At 49.7% G+C, this 16,799-nt stretch overlaps 1 pseudogene; it reads right to left on the bottom strand.

Moving 5' to 3' along the window:
- Window positions 1–1,447: 1,447 nt before the first annotated feature.
- LOC105942739 (2'-5'-oligoadenylate synthase-like protein 2) lies at window positions 1,448–13,558 on the bottom strand (annotated as a pseudogene).
- Between the last annotated feature and the right edge of the window lie 3,241 nt (window positions 13,559–16,799).

The following is a 16,799-nucleotide window of genomic DNA, read 5'->3' on the forward strand; positions in this document are numbered from 1 at the left end:
TAAAATTTTAATAATTAGGGTCTGGAGAGAACTCTGCCGTGAGCTGCTCGGTTCTGAGATTCTTTTGTGTCTCTGAATTACAACCGTTATGGGGCTTAAGTAGTAGCTGGAAGCATTTGGTGGGCGTCATCTCAGAGTCCCATGGGGTGGGGGGACAAGAGGGACTGGCTCCACCTCCACCCCATGAGGCCTGGGGTTTGCCACTGCTCCCCCATACGTGGGCTTATCATTGGATTCTGGAAGACGGCGGCCACCGGGACACATGGGGGGCAGGCGCCCTTAGAGGACTTTTAGCCGAGGAGGAGCACATTCATGTTCATGCTTCAGAAAGAGCGTAATCGTCTGGATTAACAGAGGGGTACCTGAGGATACAGGATCATAGGCAGCCACCTCTGGTTTCTCCTGGTGTTATGGGGGGTTGCCGATTCCGAGACTCAGAGAACTAGAGACATTTTTTTTTAATTTATTTATTTTTAATTAGAGAATCACCGTGAGGGTACAGTTACAGATTTATACACTTTTGTGCTTATACTTCCCTCATACAAAGTTTGGAACCCATCCCTTCACCAGTGCCCATTCTCCACCACCCGTAAACCCAGTGTCCCTCCCACCCTCCCCAATCCCATCTCCCCCCCACCCCACCCTGCCACTGTGGCAAGGCATTCCCTTCTGTTTTCTCTCTCTAATTAGCTGTTGTGGTTTGCAATAAAGGTGTTGAGTGGCCGCTGTGCTCAGTCTAACTAGAGACATTTTTTAAAAAAAATTTATTTTTTATTGAATCACCATGAGCTACAGTTACAAAGCTTTCATGATTGAGTTTTAGTCACACAATGATAGAACACCATCCCTCCACCAGTGCACATTTTCCACCACCAACGTTCCCAGTCTCCCTTCTGCCATCCCCACCCCACCCCACCCCACCCCTGTCTCTTCTACGGAAGACAACTTCCTTCTTCCTTTCTCTCTACTTTTAGGGGAGAAGGCGGCTGGGATAGAAAAGGACTGGAGACATTCTGAGGCATTTATTCTTCCGTGACTGCATGGGGCCCCAGACCCGAATCATGCAACCCGGGTCACAGTTTGTTTTTTTGCCCCCAGCCCGTTTAAGGGTTTTGAGCATTTTTCTAGCAGAAAGTCAGACAATGAGGTAGCAACAGCTATGCAGAGGCAGATAAGCCATGTGGTCAGGTTACTGTTTGGAAAACCTAGCTGCAGATCATTTCTACCTTAGGCAATCTAGGGTTTTCCTGTCTTTGATCTTAATCGATCACTGATTATGTCCACAGTCCATTGTCTCAGGAAATCCCTGACACTGGGCCAAAAGTATATTTAAGGGGGACTTTTGGTCACAGCTCTTGGGGCATCCCAGTCACTGGTCACGTCCACAGGCGGCATCTTTAAGCGGCTAGTTCTGGAGTCTGCTCTAAGGCAAAACTGTGGACAAGCATCACGGTGGTCTGAGAGCCAGGTGGTCGCCCTGACACCCGGGCGACTAGTAATCTTTCCTGAATAGCAGGATGGTGTCACAGTCTCGGACCTGCAGGTCTGAGAGATTGCTACTATTATACACTTTGTGGCCTTGGAACATGAGTATCTGGTCCTCTGCCGGGTGTCCCCCTGCCTCCTCAATCTTCTCCTTCAGGGAAGAGATGGAGTCACTGGGGTAGACCGCATAGGGCTTACTGTGGCCGCTGCTGTCCTTCACAAAGACCTGGATCTCCCCAGGCTTGGTCACCAGAACCGAGACTGTCACCCTGGCAAAGAGCCCGAAATGTGCCAGTGTCTTGGAGTTGCTGAGTGCTTTCCGTTCTTCCCCGGGCTCCTGGAAGGAGAGCCGCTGCTGCCCCCTGAGGTGCCACTTCTTCTTGATCCTCATTTTCATCTTCCAGATGGGTCTGTAGGGGTGTACCATGAGCGTCTGGACTCCCGCACTCGGCACCTCCACTTTCACCTGAACGTATCTTGCCTCCTGAAAGTTAAAGCGGGGGAAGGTTATCTGGGTGTCCGGAACAGACTCTTATTTCTGAGGCCTTCTGCTTCGGGGATCACGGTGTGCTTGACTGCTCACCCCGACATTGGTCAAATGGAAGGATCTCAGCCCCCAGGCAGAAACTGGGGCTTTCCCTGGGAAAGTAAGCGGAGTAACAGGACCCAGTAATGCTTTGAGCAGACTCCTGCTGGCCAGGGGAATGGCAACAAGCAACATGTCCCAGAAAGCCTCCTCATGGGCCTCTACAGAGTCCCCAGCTGTCACCCAGGGGTCCCATTTGCACCTCCTCCCTCGACTCTTCACAGGCTGTCAGAGGTGAACCCCAGAGACATTCACTGTCTTAGCAAAAGTCTGAAACACCCTAACAACCAGATCAAGTCATGTAATTGAAGGCACTTCCTTGGCCAGGTTACTGTCTTGCTCTCAGAAAGATGGATTAGACCCAGGGAGACTTTTGGTGCTTTTACTCTCTCCGCACCAACTCCCCACCGCCCGCACAGTCCTGGTATATCAGTCCTGATATATATATATCTCGTCCTGTCGTGTTTATATACTTGTTTTCTAGACCACACCTGACGGTGCCCAGGCTTGATTCCTAGCATTGGTGTGGTGCTGAGGGGACCCCAAGTGTCAGGGATGGAACCCGGAACTCGCATGTGCAGAGCCCGTGCCCCAGCCCTTCGAGCCAGCTCCCTGCACCCCATCCTGACATCAGCAGCCTCCATAGCCTCATGCTCAAAATAGCCCGTCGTGCAGGGTATGGTTGGTCGTTATGCCTTTCCAGTCTCTGTGTGGATCTGGCAATCTTTCAGAAGCTTTCACTATGCAATCAAAGAATGGAATCATTTAAGTAAGTAAAACTAAGTGTGTGAACCCCGGTCCCTTCTACTTTCTGTCTCAGCGATGCACAGACAGAAGTCTGAGCCCAGGATGGGAGAGGGAAGATGCTGGAACACAGAACAGAGACCTGCTTAGATTGTGTCCCCTTTCTGACATAGTTCTATTGGCTTGGGGGGCTATGTGTGAGTGTTGCTGTATTCGGAACAAAAAATAAAACCACCACCACCACCATAAAGGATGGTTGGGGAGGGTTCTTGGCAAGCATTGGAAGACTGTGCCAAGGATCTTGTCTCAGAAGCTCCCTGGTGCCCTGGACCTTCCAGCCAGCGGGTGACACCTGGGTGGGGGTCCCCCAGGCTTCACAGCTCATCAGCCTTGCCACTGGGACCTTGGACTTCTGCTTCCTCTCCTTCCTCTTACAGAAACGGAAACGTTTCGCCAGGACTTCTCTCCTGTCGTATGTGAACCTGGCGTTCCTCTGCAGACCGGGAGAGTGATTTCTCGGGGCTGACAGCCTAGAGTCCTTCCTGGGTGCTGTGATGAGTGCAGACAGTATTCTGTGCGTTCGGGGGAAGGCTTGGAGTTTTGCAGGGGTTGTGCTGAGGGGATCACCGTCTACCGAGAGACCCTAATTCCTCCTCTACGTGGTGAGGTGTCGCACACAGTCGGGGTCGGTTCTGAGAAAAGCGGGGTTCAGTGGCTTTGTCAGTGTGTGAACATCACAGGGCCTTCAACCAATGACAGAGACCCGGGGGCAGAGAGGGCACCACCCAGGCTTTAGGGCACAGTGTATGGGACCAGTGTGGCACATTTTGGTCTGTCACTGACCCAGTTTAGGGACACGTGACCAGGTCAAATCTCATTTCAGCAGCTTTCAAAAACCCCTAAGAAGGGAGATTCCCCCTTATAGCATTTATGCATGTATGTATGTGAGTAAATTATTGTTGCCATTGTTCCTTGGTTCTGGGGTCACGCCTAGAGGTTCTTCAGGGCTAACTATTGACTCTGTGACCAGGATCACTTCTGGCAGGGCTCCGGAGGGAGTCCTGGGCATGGAACCAGGTTTGGCCGCATGCCAGATAGGCAGCTTAAGCCCTGTACTAGCTCTCCAGTCAGAGAGAGTCAATTCTTGGCCCCTCTTCCTCATGAGGCTCCACAACACCCCATATTGTCTACCCATTTTACAGATGAAAACACTGAGGTCCGGCCATCTTTAAAGGGATAGGGCTGTCCAGTGGTGGACATCTCCAGGGAGCTCATACTCGCACTGGCCACGGGTCCACGGTGCTGCAGCAAGCCTGTTGCAGGGTGTAGGCAGCCTCTTTGGCCATCACATCCCATCTCTTTCCACTCCCCAGATTGTTGGTGGGATCTGCAGGGTCCAAGATCACGGGCCTGGGAGAGAGAAGGGGAAGCAGATTTCCATTACCCTCTGACCTCTGGTCTCTGGCACTCAACCCCCACTCCAGGTGGGAGTCACCACGCAGGACGGGCTCCTTTGGACTTGATGCCTGTTTTGAGAACTGGAGGAGTCATTTAACCTGGCCCTGTCAGTGTGGTGCCTTGACATTGTACTAGGATACTGGACCCAAATGCCCTCCTAGGACTTGGGGATTCTCAAAGAAATCAGCCTGAGTTCAGAGGGGCAAGACATAAAGAGTCATAGAATGGGATTTGACCATAGCAAATGCCTGGACCCCGCCAGACCTGAAGGTTTGTTTATCTCATAGAGTGTTTTCCTTTTTTTGGTGACAAAGCTAAGACATTTCCCTTTGTCTTAAACTTGTGTTGGGTTTTCTTTCATCCACTGTCAGTGTGAAGCTGTGTGACTCAGCCTCCATGGCAATCAACATGGAGATCTATTTAAAAAACAGGAATAGAACTATCCTATGACCCATTGATGTCTCTTCTTGGCGTCATTCCCACCACACAAAACATTTATTTTGACGGATGTTCACAAACCTGTGTTTATTGCCACACTTAGCACAGTGGCTGAGATATGGAAACCACCCAAATGCATCGATATGATACATGGACCAAGAATATGTGGTACAAAGGAAACGCAATGTAGTTCCAGGAAAGGACAAACTCATGTAATTTGCAGCAACATAGGTGGAACTAGTGAATCTCATATTGAGGGAAGTTAGTCAGAAGGAAAGGGGGCAGATACAGGATGATGTCTCTCAAAGATGGGACATAAAGATACACAGCAGTCAGGGGTCTCCAGATAGAGAACTTGAGTTGTGGGAAGGCTGAGGTTGAGAGGGAGGGGGCATTGGCATCCTTGGGTGAGGGGAGGTGGTACACTGTGATGGCTGCAGTGTTGGGATTCTGTGTATGCCCCTGAAAGCACTGTCAATCACAACATCTCAAGGCAAGCATTGGAAATGTGTGGGTTGTTCTGTTCCTTGCATCTCCAAGCAGTCCTGGGAACATACCTTTTTTCCTTCAGCTTTTTTTTGATAAAGATTCTGACAGCCTTATTTTTGAAGTTATAATACTTGGTCCAGTAGATGCAGATATCATTGTAATCTCGGACAAGCTCCATCACTGATCTTAAGCCTTGGGCCAGGTTAAAATTCTCACTTTTGTTGGTGCCTCTTTCCCAGGCATAGATGGTCAGCAGCTCCAGGGCGTATTTTGGAGGCAAGTCCACTTTTGCATGTTTGTGTTTCTGATGCTGGTGAGGAGGAGAGAGAGGGCAGGGGTGCGTTGGGGGAGCCGTGATAGATTATTACCCAGGGAATTTGATCTCTCCAGACCTATCTATTTCCAGGTCACCCACCACCCGGCACCTTTGAGGCAGGCCAGGCGGTGTGGGACCTGGATGTATGCATCCCCTGGCCCAGCAAGATTTCATAAATGAGGAATGCAGGGCTGGGAGTGCAGGTTCACAGCAAATATCTGCCTTCAGTGTCGAGGCATTGAGTTTAACCCTGACGCTGTGTTTGTGTGTGTGTGTGTGTGTGTGTGTGTGTGTGTGTGTGTGTGTGTGTGTGAGTGGCCCATCTCAGGCTGGTCTGATTATTTCTAGTAATTGCCCCAGCCCCTGAGCCCAATGTGGGGGTAGCCACTGTTAAACAAACAAAAAAGTGGATGGGTGGGGCCAGACACACAGTCCAGTTGTTAAGGCTCTTGTCTTGCACATGGTCAACCTGGGTTTGATCCCCACATCCTTTATGGTCCCTAGAGCCCTGCCAGGGTTGATCCCTGAGTGCAGAGTCAAGAGTAAGCCTTGAGCGTAGCCAAGTGTGCCCCCCCCCAAACCCAAGTTTGTTCTGCCTCTTTCCCCCCCCAACCGGATTCCCAACCCAGCCCCTCAGATCGGCCCCCAACGAGGACCCCCACCCTGGACCCCCAGTCTAACACAGGAGTCTAGTCCCCAGCCCAACCCCCAGCCCAGCTCAGGCCCCAGCCTGGATCCCCATCTCAGCCCCCTGACTGCACCTGCAGGTACCACCAGTGTTTCACCAGCCGCAGGAGGTTCTTGACCTTTACGGGGCGACTTTTCACGAAGTGTCGTTGCAAGCCTGTGAAGCTGGGGGAGAACTCCCCAGGGTAGCCTCCACAGGATATTAAGTCTTCATAGATTTCCTGTGGTAGGTGAGAGTCTGGGGAGGCATTTCCTGTGAGGAGAGCACCTGGTCAGGAACACCCACCCTTTGCGTGAAGACACCAGCATCCCACGGTAACCCACAAAACCCTCATTCTTGCGTTCATTATTCTGTCTTATGATGAAACATTATTGTCGGGTTACTCTCGAGCCCTCGGCTGGTGAGATATGCAAGATGGTCCTAGGAAATAGGTGAAATTTCACGGAATCCTAAGGAATCACCCACATGTGTCCAAATCGGGCCCAGTATTGTCAGTTTTCTAGGGTCCAATCTGATTTTGTGATCCCATTAAACAGATTAGTACAGTTGGAGGTGTTTGATTTCTTTCCCAAGGGCAATTAGCAGGTTTTGTAGCTCAAATCGGGAGAAATACAGAGAGAGAGAGAGAGAGAGAGAGAGAGAGAGAGAGAGAGAGAGAGAGAGAGTGCTGTAGTGGCAAGGTGGGAAGGGAACCTGGGCACATTAGTGGTGGGAAATGTACAGTGATGAAGGGAAAGGTGTTGGAACATTGTATGACCAAATCCAATCACGAACATCTTTGTAACTGTGTATCTCACTGTGATTCAATGAAAAAAATAAATGAAAACAAAGAAAAACAGCAACACAATACCTTATCAAAATACCCCACAACACTATTAAATGGTAATCCATGGGCTGCAGCAATAGCTTGAGGACTTTATCTGAAGAGAGGAAACACTAATGGGATGGGGTGTCTGCTCCCTGTGTTCAGAGCCCGTGATCCACAGGATAAGCATGTACTCTACCCCGAGGCCCATCCAAAGATGGCTGAGCAGAGAAGCCATCGAGTCTGTACACAATGGAATACTACTGTGCCATTTGGGGGAAAAGGTGAAATTTTGTCTCTGCTGACAAAATAGATGGAACTTGAGACCATGAAGCGAATGTGAAATAACTATGGAAGTGAGAGCCCATGGGCTAACGGTTTCACTCACATTGGAATTTGGATGAGTGAACTAAACCAACAAGAACAACAAAGCCACCTAGAGATTCAATTTTGTTAACTAAAAGGGGAGCAGGAGGGAGAAAGGGAGGAGACAAGGGGGCTCTGGGGTGCTGGGGGGCACTGTCACACACTAACCCCTAAAAAGTCCTCATGCCACAGTGACTGGCAACATGAGAAAGAACAAGAACCCCTAGCACTGGTGTGGGTGCGGGGAGAAAGGGACTCTCATTCATTACTGGTGGGGAAATCAGCCTTTCTGGAAAACAATATGGATATTATCAAAACGGTAGACAGTGAGCTCCCATATGACCCAGCAATACTGCTCATGAGAATATTCCCCAAGGACCCCAAAACATAGTTACAAAAAGTCATCTGCACTCCTGTGTTCATTGCAGCACTATACACAATCGACCAGAATTTGGAGACAGCCCCAGTGCCCACGAACAGATGAATGGATATAGACTATGGTACTTCTACACAGTGGAATACTGTGCAGCTATTAGGAAAAAGTGAAGTCATGAAATTTGTTTATATGTGGATGGAGGTGGAGAGTATCATGCTGAGTTAAAAGAGTAAGAGGGAGAGGGACAGACAGAGAATGATTGCACTCATTTGTGGGATATTAAAAAAAACATGGTATGAGAATAATACGCAAAGTGAAAAGAGGGCCAGTAGGCCCGTCTAGGAGAGGAAGTTTGCCACAAGTGGTTGGGTGGAGGGCAGTTAGGACAGAGAAGGAACTGCTATAGCAGTGATAATTCGAAATGGGACAAAAACTGGGTGCTGAAAGGAGGTAAAGTGATATACATGATAGAAAGAGAGAGAGAGAATGAGGTAGTGAGAAAGATCCTGTGTCTTCCATAGAGGTAGACTAGTGAGGGGAGGGATGGGAGGGACACGGAAATCATCAGTGGAGAAAATGTACACTGGTGAAGGAACAGGCATTGGTACATTGTAGGACTGAATCACGATCAACTTTGTAATTGCGTATCTCAAGGGAATTCAGTTAAAAAGACCCCTAAAAATCCATCATATTGTCAATGATAAACCCGCATAAATAAAAAAAAAGAAAAAAGAAAGGATTCCCGATGTAGTTCTGACTTTTAGATTCTTCTAAGTGCTGGAAGGTCCTAGGGTTTTCCCAGGGAAGAGAAGATCACGAAATCTGGTATACGTTTCACACTGATGTATGGCCACATGCATTTACGGGAGGCCTTCATCATCAAGGGGTCTTTCCAGACCTATCCTGCTGCACTGAAAAGTGAAGAAACTTTATCTACCCCAGACTCTGCCCCCCAATTTACACTCTGCCAGCGCTCCCTAAGGCCAGCTTGCAAGAATGTCCTCCCCCAGCGGCCTCTGTGCAGCTGACCCCTCGTCCTCTTTACCCAGAACGTCGAAAGCCGGGAGCACGTCCACTTTGATGACATCGCTGTTCTTCTTGGCCTGGACTTGGATGGCCAGGGAGCGGGGGCTCCTGCCCCAGTGGGGAATCACAGAGAGGTTGTAGCCCAAGCTCTGGCTGCAGTGATCCACTTTCTTCTCGATGAAGTCGATGATGTCCTTACGGAGGCCTGCTTGGTCTCGGAAACTGGAGAAACAGCTCAGGAATAGGATCAAGTCCACGTCGGAGGTGTGGTTCAGCATTGTCCCCTTTCCGTAGGAGCCACCCTAGGGAGCACATCAATGTGGAGCTTCATTTATCCTGAGACCTGATGCTCTGAGACTGGGTGGGAGGGGGGTTGAAGACAGAGACACCCTGGAAGGCTGTTGACTCCCGTTCCCAAAGGAGCCTTGGTTGTCCATTGGACACGATGGCCTTTAATATCAAGGTGTTCCTATAATCATATCTTTTTTTTTTGTGAGTGTGGTGGGGGCACACCTGATGATAGTAAGAGTTTATTCCTGGCTCTGGACTTAAATTTTTACTCTTGGTGGTGCTGAAGGGAAAAATGGGATGCTGGCATCAAACCTAGGTTGGCTGCGTTCAAGACAAGTGTTTTATCTACTGTTCTACCTCTCTGGCCACTTTCTTTCTTTTTTTTAATTAAAATTTACTCCTGAGAGCCTTTTTAGTCACATCCATGGGTGTTCAGGGCTTATTCCTGGCTCTGAACTCAGGAATCACTCCTAGAAGGGCTCCAGGTACCATATGGGTTGTCCCCATGCAAGGCAAATGCCTTACCTGCTGTACTATTGTTCCAGCTGATGTTTTCACCTCTTTACATTGAAAAAAATAAATCACTGGGCAGGCTGCTCAAACATATCAATGAGATGCAGAACTTCGGATTCATCCCTGTTCCTAAGCCTTTCCTCAGAGGCCATCAGAGCTATCTGCTTCTGACACACCATCAATTATCCACGCCTGCACCAGGGCAGCCTAACACACACCTCATCCAACCGCCATGCGTGACTTTTTGGTTTTAAAAGGATTAAAATAGATTGAGATATGAAAAGCTCAGCTCTGCACTCAGACATTCCCCTCGGGTGCTCTGGGCTCCCTGTGGAAGGTGACTCTTACATTGGCCATGCATTCCCACTCAGCATCATGCATTTGACAGCCATCCATGTTCTGTGTGTGTGCTGATAACTAAGCACATGTCAATCATGCAAACACTTCTATTGCCATAGAATGTTCTAGAAGGCAGCTCAGGCCCAGACCAATGCATTTTTGTATCTAAGCACCAACGTATATTCTAAATTTAAAATTTTGGAGCAGTAGTACAGTGGGTAGGGCATTTGCCTTGCACACAACTTACCTGGGTTCAATCCCTGGTATGCCCTATGGTCCCCCAAGCCCCATAAGGGGTAATTCCTGCGTGTGGAACCAGGAGTAACCCCTGAGCATAGCTGGTGTTACCCAAAAAGCAAAAATAAATTTTTTTTGGAAAGAATTAGGGGAATAAGAAGTGGTAAAGCCAGTGCAGAGAGGTCTAGATCTAGGGGATACTTCCTTCAGACCACCTTGGGGGGGCCTCCTCACTATATCACTGTCATCCCCTTGCTCGTTGATTTGCTTGAGCGGGCACCAGTAACGTCTGCATTGTGAGACTTGTTCCTTTTTATGGCATATCAAATACGCCACGGGTAGCTTGCCAAGCTCTGCCAGGTGGACGGGATACTCTCAGTAGCTTGCTGGGCTCTCCGGAAGAGGGACAAGGAATCGAACCTGGCTCAACCATGTCCAAGGCAAATGCCCTACCTGTTGTGCTACTTCGCTAGCCCGCTGTGTGATTGATTGTAGTAGAGTAAGATGCTAATACTGTTATTGGTCCGTGGCCATTTTGTGATCTGGGAGTATTTCCTATATTTTGGTGCCTAAATGTGGAATTAGAAATATCCTGAAGCAAGTTGGAGGCTGGCTTACAAGGCCAGCAAGCCTGCTTTTCACATGGGAGGCCTGGATTCATCCCTTACACCATATGCGCCCCCTGCCCCAGCACTGGGGAAGGCCACTCTGGCGCACCTATCTGGGAGCACTGCCAGGGCTAGCCCCCAAAAATAAATAAATAAAATCACAAAGCAGAGCTGAGATATAGCTCAGAGGTAGAGACTGTGAGGTTTTAGGTTTGATCTCCACCACAGCAAAAACCAAATATTTCCCCCCCTCACCTTACCCCCAACACACACACACCAAAGAAAACAAAACCACTAAACAACTCACGAAGCAGTTTGACTTCAGACTCCTGCATAATCTTGAACATGTTCATCATGCTCATCAAAAAGAAGCTCTTTTCTTTTTTGATTTGAGATTCTGAAAACAAAGGATGATCTAACGTGGCAGTAAAGGCTGCCATGCCCGTACAGTGCAGAAGGGACCATGCACATGGCCCAAATTCCATCACTGACACTTCATATGTCCCCCAAGTACCACCAGGAGTGACCCCTGAGCACGGAGCTAGGCTTAAGTCCTGAGTACCTTAGGTGTGGCTCTCTCCAAACAAACCAAAGTGAAACAAAGCAAAAACTACTCTGCAGTGTTGTCTGGAGTTCATGCTTTGCGTGCAGGAGTCCTGGGTTGAATCCTGTAGTCTCTGCAGGCCCATCAGCCCTACCTAGCCCTGAGCTCACAGCATTCCCCAGCAGTGAGCTGGTCGCAGCATCCCCCCAAAGCAAAGTGTCTGTAGAGCAGGAAGCAGAAGTTGCCCTTTAGCCCTGGACTTCAGCCCTGGGGAGCCCAGCCTAGAACGGCAAGGTTGACTCTTTTTTTTTTTTTTTTTTGTTTCTTTTATTTTTTATTTATTTTTTTTTTTTTAAAGAAATATTTTATTGAACCACCGTGAAAACAAAAAAAAATACAAAGCTTTCAGGTTTAAGTCACAGTCAAATACTGATTAAACCACCATCCCTTCACCAGTGCACCCGTTCCACCACCAAGAACCCCAATACACCCCCCTCCCACCCCACCCCCATCTAAGTAGTGATGATATTCCCATTATTCTCTCTATATATTGAGTACATTTCATATTTCCATACAGAACTCACTATTGTTGATTGGAAATTTTCCCCAACAATCAGGCCTGCTGAATAAGCATCATCTAATAATTTCTCTTCCTTGGTAAAAGTGAAGACTTTGAGTCCGCGCGGCCGCAATAGCGGCCGCGCGGTTTTGGGTTTCTAATACTTTAGCTCAGTTCACAGTCAAAATGGATGGCTGCAAGAATCTGCTCTGGTGCCAAAATGGGTTAGGAGACCTCAGGATCACAGTCAGTAGGCGGGAGGCTCTGCTTCTCGTGCCGCGGCTCTTGGGAACGGCAAGGTTGACTCTTAAAGGAACCGAAGGGCCTCGAGTCTCTGACTTTTCTGCTTCTAATCTCCTGGATTGCTAAGAAGACCCCTGACGCTTTGAAAGATTCTTCTAGAAAAAAAAATTGTCGCTGAAGAATCACCTGGACCGCACCCAGCAGTGCCCGGTGGCCCGATGGAGGAATTCTTTTCAGTGCAGCCTTTGCCATACTCAGGGAGAGGCTGGTGGCTCTCATGCTCAATGGTTTTCATTGCAGCAATAGGCACACAATCTAGTTTATCGTCAAGACACATTTAATTTAGGCTGCAATACTATACATCCAATTACATGGGCTGGGGAGATATACAGGGGCATGCTCCTAACCCCAGACTAATCCTCGACACCTCTTGCACTAGAGGTGGAGGGGGGCAGGGCAGGTAATTCCCGGCACCCCTATCAAAGCATCTGCTGCTTTGGATGCTTGCATTTAACCCCTGGCCTGGTTGGCTGAAACTTTACGGGATTATTCCCAGCATCTCTGAGCACCTCTTGGGTCATTTGTTTGAGCACTTTCCAGGAGAAATCAAGCCATGACAGGGTGTTGAATTACGTGGTCCATCTCTGAAAATCCATTTTACTGTGGGGGTACGCTCTGACACTACATAATTTCTCTGAGATTATAATAATATTATATTCACTTATAATATTAAGTTCCTATGATAACTTAATAGGATTCATAATATAAATTTATGATGGTGCAGTTTTTGAAGAAAAATATAGCAAATAACATTTATGACTGGGGATACAGTCTACTTTTTTGGGGGGAGACTGGAGGCTACCCTGAAGGTACTCAGGGATCAGAATCTAGGTTCCAGTATGCAAAGCATGGACTCTAGCGCTTCGAGTCTCCTTGGCCCCCAAGAAGGTTTTGTTCAACAAGAAACAAGAAACAGGAAGCATGCAGTTGGGAGGCACGTAGAGAGCCTAGTCCACCTGTGTCTCAGAGGCTGGATTCCAAAGGACAATCCTTGTCGTTCCATTACTTTGGAGAGTCACTGTTTAAGAGCACATTCCCCGCTTCTGGGACACTTAATTTTTCTCAATATTTAGGCTGAAGAGGAGGAAGGACCCCAAGGCCAAGAGAGGGAACCACTTCCCTGCCACCCCCCCAGGGCACCCATCCCAAAGGAGCAGGGCTGGGATTGGAGCACGGGGTTGTCACTCACCTTCATCACCTTCAGCACCCGGACCTCTTGGCCTGCCACCAGCTGATCCTGGAAGCAGTGATCCATTAAGAAAGTGGAACATCGGTGCCAGGCATCCTGCTCCTCCCTCTTCCACTCCCCGTCGGGCACGAGGCTCTTCTCCACAAAGTCACCGAGGTCCTCTGGCAGAGTGTTGTACAGATCCTGCCGGGGCTCCATCTCCGACCGATGCTCTTGGTATCTGACCAAACCTTTTAAGTCTCTCCCAGCCCCAGCCTGGCAGGAGGCTCCTCCCTCTCCTACACCCTCTCTGACACAGAAGTTAGGAAACTGAAACTGAGCCTGCAGGGCTGCACTTTCCTCTTTCTGTGTTGCTGTCCGGATGCTCTTGTGATTTGATCAAACCTTTTCCGTCTCTCCCAGCCCCAGCCTGGCAGGAGGCTCCTCCCTCTCCTACACCTTCTCTGACACAGGTATCAGGAAACTGAAACTCTTCTTCTCTTCTCCTCTCCTCCTCCTTTTCTCCCTCCTCCATCTCCTCTTCCTCCTCTCTCTCTCTCTCTGTCTCTCTCTCCCCCCCTCCCCCCCACTTTGGGCATTATGGTTTCCAATACAGGTACTGAGAGGTTATCATTAATATTCCTGTACCTCCTTTTACAACATTCAGTTCTTGTCCAGAGTGACCATTTCTAACTATTATCATCACTGTACGCTTCTCTATCCTAACTACCTGTGGTCCCCCACGCACTTGTGTCAAATCATCCCCCCACCGCGCCATCTTGAACAGAGAGAGCCTGAAGTAGAGTATATTGAAATTTTCTTTTCAGTGTTTTGAGATTTTTAGTCTTTCTGACCCCCGGGAGAACAAAGACTCACTTCTCTCTTCCCCTCCCTCTTCTTCCCTGCCCAGGTGACAGCGGACTCGGGCAGTGGGGAGTCCCGGCTCATTATTTCAAATGCATTCTAGAACTGGCACTCATCACGTGGCACCCGTGACCTGGACCCAACAACGTGCAACAGAAGTCAATCTTCACACAACGTGTGAGGGTGGATCCTGGGAGAATTAGTAGTAGCCCGTATGTGCAGACGAGAACACTGAGGTCAGGTGGGGGGTGTTCATGGGGTGCTGGGAACTCAGTGCAGTCCTGGCCAACTGAAGGGCAGTCACAGGGTGGGGTACTTCCAGCCCTTTCTGCCCTGTGACCCAGTTCTGCTGGCAGGGTGTGCTCCCAAGGCGGGGTCGGCCTCTGCCCCTCCCTCTGAGGCTTTCTCCACCCACCCCCACCCCTGGACTCAGCGTTTCTGTCCTTCCCTCTCCTTCCCCAACGATAAGATCTGGCACCGAGGAAGGAACCTTCTAGCAATGGCTTCATCCCTTGTTACAATGTGAACCTTTTGAGTGTGGACTCCGGGAGATTTTTAGTTTTGGTGATGGTGGGGGAGGGGTATAGTCCAAACAACATGATTCCCCATTGGCTGCTGCTCTCGGTCAACTATTTGGTCTTTTATCTTTTCCTTGTGGGAAGTGGAGCAAAGTCTTAGGATACAAGGTCGCCCTTTTCCCCGTGGAGTCACAGGCCGTCGCTCTGAGCCTTGCGTCTTGAGTCTATTATAGGGGAGAAGTGACTCTGGTGGTGCTTCGGGGACTTTATGCTGTGCCAGGATTGAACCAGGGCCCACAGCGTGCCAGGGAAGAACCTGAACCCCTCTCCTTTTCCCTCTAGCTCCGAGGGCAGAATTTCTTGCTGGCTCGACACCACTTGGGGCCATTCTGTTCGGAGCTGTCTCATACCATCAGCGTTAGTCTCAGGGTCAGCAGCTGGGTGGTCTAGTGTGTTCACCAGACTCAGACTGGCATCCCAGGCCAGGATGGAAGGTATGGGTGGTGGTCAGCATCTAGAGCCTTGTTTTACTTTTCATCCTGGCCAGCCCTGAGGTCGGAGCGTTCTGCCCGCATGTTCCATTTGCTGGATGGGGGAGAGGTGCAGACAGGAAGGTCCAGTCACAGGTGAGAAGACCGGTGACTAGATCACGATGGCCGTGTGGGAAGTAGCTAATCTGGTGGTGAGTGGCATGCAAGCGTTTTTTCGAGCTGGGGGTATGGTGAGGAGGAAGGGACATGGCCAGGAGGAGAAGCTGAGATAAAGGAGTGGCCCTGGTGTGTGCCAGGGACCCCATTACTGGATGGGTCGGCAGGGGTGGAGTCTCCAGGTGCCTGCGCCTTCAATATTCAGCAGCTCAGTGTGGGGTGAGTCCATGTGCCACAGGGGCGCTGGGACACGGCAGGGGAACAGGGAACAGGCCAAGAGTCTCATGGTAGTTGCGGACAGTCAAGACAAGGGCAGTTGGAGTGAAGAAGATGAGGCGGTGTGCTAAGCAGGAGAGAACACCAGGGCTAGAAGCATCCCGTGCTCACACACATGCTGTGGGGTCGCAGGTGAGGAGACGCTGAGGGGCCTGGAATGGAGGCGGGTGAGCCAAGCTCATAAGGAGGTGGGGACGGAGCCAAGAGCACATCAGAGAGAAGAGGCTCCGGCGAGAAGAGGGACACATGGCCCAGGGGCAGCCGCGCTGGTGGGGCTGCAATGTGACTGCAGTGGAAAGATGCAGGGGGGGAGGTGAGCCGGACGGGATGGGGCTTGATTGAGCAGAGGGGATGGTGGAGAACTTTTGGGGTTTAATTTTGGGCCACAGCTGGCTGCGTTCAGGACTTACTCCTTAGGAGGCATAGAGGCATCCTGGTAGAAGCAGGATTGTGGTGTGGATGAACTGACATGAACTTCTGGCCTCATTTAGATTCCTGGATGCAGCTTTGTCTCATGCCAGCCGTCCCGGAAGGCTGTGTGTCATTGGAATGGGGTTCTGACTGGGGGCAGCTTGGATCTCTCTTCTTCTGAGGACGTTTTTGCCTAGAAGTTTACCTTCCTCTTGTTTTTTTTTGGCTTTTTGGGTCACACCCAGTGATACTCGGGGTTGCTCCTGGTTCTGCACTCAGGAATGACACTTGGAGGTGCTTGGGGAACCCTATGGATGCTGGGGATTGAATCCGGGTCAGCTGCGTGCAACGCAAATGTCCTCCTTGCTATTCCATGACACCGGCTCAAGTTTCCCCTCCTCTTACTGGACTACTGCACCTTGCTCATGGGCCTGTTGTCCAGGACTCAACATCTGATTGATGAAGGAGAAGCACTGGGTGGATTCTGCTTTAGGTTACTGACCACATTTTGGTCCAACCTCATTTGGACAGAGGGGCAAAGGTATTGGGGATGAACATGGGGGGCTATTCCTGGCTCTGTGCTTTTGAGTGATCCGTGGTGGTGCATGGGGGAACCCCTTGCACTGCCAGGGGTCAAAGCAGGGATCAAAGCAAAGTTCCTAACCGCTATACTATCTCCCTGGCCCCTTTAGAGGATTTTATATTATTATTTTTTTTTATTGTAGAAGCCTCTCTTTACTTGTC

The sequence above is a fragment of the Sorex araneus genome, chromosome 9 (assembly GCF_027595985.1).
Source record: "Sorex araneus isolate mSorAra2 chromosome 9, mSorAra2.pri, whole genome shotgun sequence".
NCBI classification, from domain to species: domain Eukaryota; kingdom Metazoa; phylum Chordata; class Mammalia; order Eulipotyphla; family Soricidae; genus Sorex; species Sorex araneus.